General features: G+C 39.3%; 1 long non-coding RNA gene across 1 annotated transcript in view; it reads left to right on the top strand.

The window, feature by feature from the left end:
- LOC116537112 overlaps positions 1-4341 on the top strand; it is a 21402-nt gene extending 17061 nt beyond the window's left edge. The window contains exon 2 of the long non-coding RNA XR_004262955.1: positions 4282-4341. This is a non-coding gene — a long non-coding RNA (uncharacterized LOC116537112). The remainder of the gene's footprint in view (positions 1-4281) is intronic.
- The last annotated feature ends 1369 nt before the right edge of the window (positions 4342-5710 follow it).

The following is a 5710-nucleotide window of genomic DNA, read 5'->3' as shown; positions in this document are numbered from 1 at the left end:
CACTCAAGCATCTCATTTTTTTTTTTTTTTTTTTGAGACGGAGTTTCACTCTTGTTACCCAGGCTGGAGTGCAATGGCGCGATCTCGGCTCACCGCAAACTCTACCTCCTGGGTTCAGGCAATTCTCCTGCCTCAGCCTTCCGAGTAGGTGGGACTACAGGTGCGTGTCACCATGCCCAGCTAATGTTTTGTATTTTTAGTAGAGATGGGGTTTCACCGTGTTGACCAGGATGGTCTCGATCTCTTGACCTCGTGATCCACCCACCTCGGCCTCCCAAAGTGCTGGGATTACAGGCGTAAGCCACTGGGCCCGGCCCTCATTTTTAAAGTGTTTACATAGTATTCATTGTAAGAATGTACTAAGATTTATGAAACATCATTTTGTCATTATTTTTTGTCGATTTTAAAAAAAGCAACAAATAACAGGATTGGTTTCTAATATATATCATCAGATTTCCCTACCAAAGGACTGTATTAATTTGCTGTTCTGTCAGTTTAGACTCTATGATTTAAATATTTGGTGGGGATCAGTAGTGAGTTTAAAAATAAAACATCTTTGTTTTAGTTAACATTATTATCCATCAGCCGTTAAGGAATACATTAATTAATATTTATTCTTGTTGAATCTGTGCAATTTTCTGAGAGGTAGGTAAGCCTGCCTCTCTGTGTGTGTGTGTGTGTGTGTGTGTGTGTGTGTGTGATGCAGTTTATGTGTGTGGTGCTAGAAATTGAGAAATTATGGTAATTTCATATTACAGTATTCTGGTCAGGGATCCCTGGAATATCAGAATCACCTCCAATCTATAGCCAGTTTTCAAGTCTATAGGGTCCCTGGGAGAAAGATTTGTATTAAATATTTGCACTGACAAATAGAAAACAAAAGGACTGTGCATTTTATTCTTAACTAGGACTTGGGCAGCAAACACCAGGATAGAAGACTGGAATGAGCCCAGCTGGTTCATGTGGAAACACTGGTTTTTTTGGAATCTAATGTAGCTTAAATTGTTTCAAACTAAAGCAGGACATGAGATTAACCCTTTTCGTCTCCCCAGTTCTCAAACACACCGAGATCTTCCCCACGTTTCACTCCTTTCTGTCAGTTGCCCTGGCTCATGTAACCAGAGTGAGCCCATTTGCTCTGGCTGACTGCTGATCTGGCCTTGGACACCTGCCCTGGCCACTTCTGCCCAAGCAGTAGGTTTGGCCCTGGCTGTCCCTGACAGTTGAGGGTATAGGTGGGGAGTGACAACGTTCTCAACCACTTCAGTCACATGGAAGGAGAAAAGTGAGCTCGAATCTGTGTGCTGACCTTTTAACAGTGATGCTGCCCAGTGACACACATACCCAATCAGTGTTCTCACGTCCGCTTCCCTCCTTCCTGAGAATCAGGAGAAAGAAGAGCTCAACCTTGACTTGTCACCTCAAAAGATAGCACATAAAAACTTGCAGCCATTCTCAGAAGCATTGGTTTTCTGTTGGGTTGTTGCTTGTGTCAAGTCAGCCAGAAAGAGATAGAGTAAAAACTGACTTGCTGAGAATTACACATAATCCATGTCCACCTCACCCCTGAGATATGCATCAAGCTGCAGAGAGTGACTTCTTACTTTTGAGACACTTTTTCCTCTTGCTTAATGGTTCATAACGTGTTCTTCATTTTCTTCCGACCCTCTCAATCTTTTTTTTTTTTTTTTGCTGGCTTATTCTCCTGTATTTGGCCATTAAATGCTGATCAGCCCTAAGCCCTCTGTCATTCTTCTTTCCCTGAGCAGTCACAGCCATGTCCATGGCCTCACTCATGGGTGAATCCAACATTTTCATCTCTACTCTAACCTATGCTGTTGAGAACTCCATCTGCTAATACCTAACTGCCTACTGGACAGCTCTACTTGGATCTCAAAAGTACTCTAAATTCAGCATGTTGCAGATTTATTTCATATTCTTCCTCTGAAAATGCTGTTTCCTATCTTAATGAAAGCCATCACAGGCTGGGCATGGTGGCTCATATCTGTAATTCCAGCACTTTGGGAGGCTGAGATGGGTGGATTGCCTGAGGTCAGGAGTTCTAGACTAGCCTGGCCAACATGGTGAAACCATCTCTACTTAAAAAAAAAAAAAAGTACAAAAAATTAGCTGGGCATGGTGGTGGGTGCCTATAATCCCAGCTACATGGGAGGGTGAGACAGGAGAATCACTTGAATCCAGGAGGCAGAGGTTGTAGTGAGCAGAGATTGTGCCATTGCACTCCAGCCTGGGTGACAGAGCAAGACTCCATTTCCAAACAAAAAGAAAAGAAAGAAAGGCATCACCACCCAAGCAATTGTGCAAGTCAGAAACCTGGGACTTGTCCATGATTCTTTCTTTCTCCTCCTCTCCCCCACAAAATTCAATCACTTACCAGGTCCCATTGATTATTTTTAACCTTCTTCTATTGTGAACTGTAACATACACACAGGGCCAGGTGCAGTGGCTCATGCCTGTGATCCCAGCACTTTGGGAGGCCAAGATGGGCGTATCACGAGGTCAGGAGTTCGAGACCAGCCTGACCAATATGGTGAAACCCCATCTCTACTAAAAATACAAAAATTAGCTCAGTGAGGTAGTGCACACCTATAGTCCCAACTACTCGGGAGGCTGAGGCAGAAGAATCACTGGAATCCGGGAGGTGGGGGTTGCAGTGAGCCGTGATTGTGCCAGTACACTCCAGCCTGGGTGACACAGTGAGACTCCATCTCAAAAATAAAAATTAAAAAAAAAACATACACACGGAAAAATCATTGAGTGGTGCATCTTTTGTTGTAAGCAACGAAGCTTAACTCTGTATCCAATATTGAGTTCATTAAATAGACCAATGCCCTAATCAGCTATATTACTCTTCTCAAAAATGTTACCTCTCTCCTGACTTTCATGAAAATCATTTTCTTACTTTTCTAAGATTGCACCCAATCTTAGTTTTCCCTGCTGTTTGAACTTTATATAAATGGAACCATTTAGTTTGTTTTCTTTACTTGGATGCTTTCACTCAGTGTCATTTTGTGAGATTCACCTGTGTTTTATGGAGCTGCACGTTGTTCATTAGTCATTGCTGAATAATACTCTACTATGAATCTAACACAATTATTGTATTTGCTTTCTCTCTTTTTTTTTTGGAGACTGAGTTTCACTGAGTTTCACTCTTATCACCCAGGCTGGAGAGCAATGGTGTGATCTCAGCTCACTGCAACCTCTGCCTCGGAGATTCAAGAGATTCTTCTGCCTCAGCCTCCCAGGTAGCTGGGACTACAGGTGTGCACTACCACATCTGGCTAATTATTGTATTTTTAATAGAGATGGGGTTTCACCGTGTTGGCCAGGCTGATCTCAAACTCCTGACCTCAGGTGATCTACCTGCCTCAGCCTCCCAAAGTGCAGGGATTACAGATGTGAGCCACCGTGCCCAGCCTTCATTCTCATTCTGATGGATATTTGTCTCCAGTTTACAGCAATTATGAATACTGTTATGAACATTTTTTTATATCTTCAGTTTTACTTAGTCATGCCAGACTATTTTTCAAAGTGGTTGCATTAGGTTAGATTCCTGGCAACAATTTATGGGAATCCTGCTTATCCACCTCTTTGCCAAGGCTTAGAATTGTCAATCTGTTAAATTTTATTAACCATTCTGGTAGCTACATAATGGGTTTTTGTGTGTAACTGAGGTGTATGTCATACACAATAAAATGTGAAAATGTGCCACCTGAGAGAATATTTTACATATAAAGGTATCTATGTAAACATTACCCAGATGAAGATGTAGAATATTTCCAACACCCCAGAAAGTTCTCTCATGCTCTTTTCTAGAAAAAAGTTGCTATTCTATCCACACTGTTTTGACTTCGGCCACTATACATGCGTTTTGCTTGCTTTTGAACTTCATATAAATGAACTCAGACAGTATGGACTCTACTGTGTCTGGCTTCTTTTGCCCAACATAATGGTTTTTTGCAATTTACACAAGTTGTTGGTTACTTTTTTTTTCTTGCTGAGTTCTGTTGTATGATTATATTACACTTTGTTTATTCATTTTCTTATTGATTATTTCTAGGTTTTGGATATTGTCAATTAAGCTGCTGTGAACATTCTTATGTATACTTATTTCTCTTGGGTATATATCTAGGAGTGGATTTCTAGGTCACAGAACAGTTTCCCAAAGTGGTTGTACTAAGTCACACTCCATGTCGGTTTTAAATTGCATTTCCCTGATTACTAATGAGACTGAGCAGCCTTTTATATGTTTCTTTTTAGCCATTTGTATATCTTCTGTTTGAGGAGCTCACTGAAGTCTTCTGCCTAATTTTCTGGTAGGTGTTCTTTGTTTTATTGGTTTGTATGAGGGATAAATATATTGATCCCCTCCACTCTCTGCTCCGTATCTGTGTTGTTGCTATCTTTTACTAACTAGTGGCTAGCCTTTTTATTCTCTTAAAGGTATCTCCTTACTAACAGAAACATTTTTTTAATTTTTATTTTTAATTATTACAGATACATAATAACCATACATAGTTATGGGGTAGATGTGGCATTTTGATGCAAGCATGCAATGCATAATTATCAAATTAGGGTAGAGTACTCCATCACCTGAAGCATTTATTGTTTCTTCGTGTTGTGAATATTCCAATTCTAGTCTATTATGTTGAAATATAAAATAAATTACTGTTAAGTGTGTTGCCCTACTGTGCTGCTAAACACTAAACTTATTTGTTCATTCTTTTTTCTTAAGAAAGAAAGAAAAAAGAATAATAAAAAAAAAAAAAGAATGAAGCAGAGGAAGAAAGAGGAAGAGGGAGAGAGAACGGGGGTGTTGCTTTATTGCCCAGCCTAGAACGCAGTCTAAAAATGGGTATGCCTATAATTGTGCTTAATAATGGAGACATGAAAAAAATGAGGGAAGAAAATAAATAGCAGCCAACCAATATTTCATTTAAACCTGGAAGTATGTGTGATTTGGTACTGATAAGAGTGTGTATTTTGTGTATTTAAAGTGGAGAGTTCTATAAATGTTAATTAAGTTTACTTGTTCCGGATCTGAGTTCAAGTCTTGGATATCGCTGTTAATTTTCTGTCTCATCGATCTGTCTAATACTGATATTGAAGTCTTCCACTATTATTGTGTGGGAGTCTAAGTCTCTTTATGAGTCTTATATATCTGGGTATTCCTGTATTGGGTGCATGTATATTTAGGATCTTTAGCTCTTCTTGTTGCATTTATCCTTTTATCATTATGTAATGTCCTTCTTTGCTTCTTTTGATCTTTGTTGCTTTAAAGTCTATTTTATCAGGGGCAAAAATGGCAACTCCTGCTTTTTATTTATTTATTTATTTTTGCTCTCCATTTGGTTGGTAAATCTTTCTCCATCCCTTTGTTTTGAGTCTTTGTGTATCCTTGCATGTGAGATGGATCTGGATGCAGCATACCAATGGGTTTTGGCTTTTTATTCAATTTGCCTTTCTGTGTCTTTGGATTGGGGATTTAGTCTATTTAAATTTAGAATTAATATATGTGAGTTTAATACTGCCATTTAATGTCAGCTGGCTGTTTTGCCCATTAGTTGATGTAAATTCTTCATTATGTTGATGCTCTTTACTTTTTGATATTTTTTAGAAAGGCTGATACTGGTTGTTCCTTTCTATGTGTAGTGCTTCTTTCAGAAGCTCTTGTAAAGCAGGCCTGGTG

The sequence above is a fragment of the Sapajus apella genome, unplaced genomic scaffold (genome assembly GCF_009761245.1).
Source record: "Sapajus apella isolate SASKATOON/1434 unplaced genomic scaffold, GSC_monkey_1.0 scaffold106, whole genome shotgun sequence".
Taxonomy (NCBI): domain Eukaryota; kingdom Metazoa; phylum Chordata; class Mammalia; order Primates; family Cebidae; genus Sapajus; species Sapajus apella.
The sequence above is the reverse complement of the archived record's forward strand: the minus strand, read 5'-3'. Positions and strand labels throughout refer to the sequence as shown.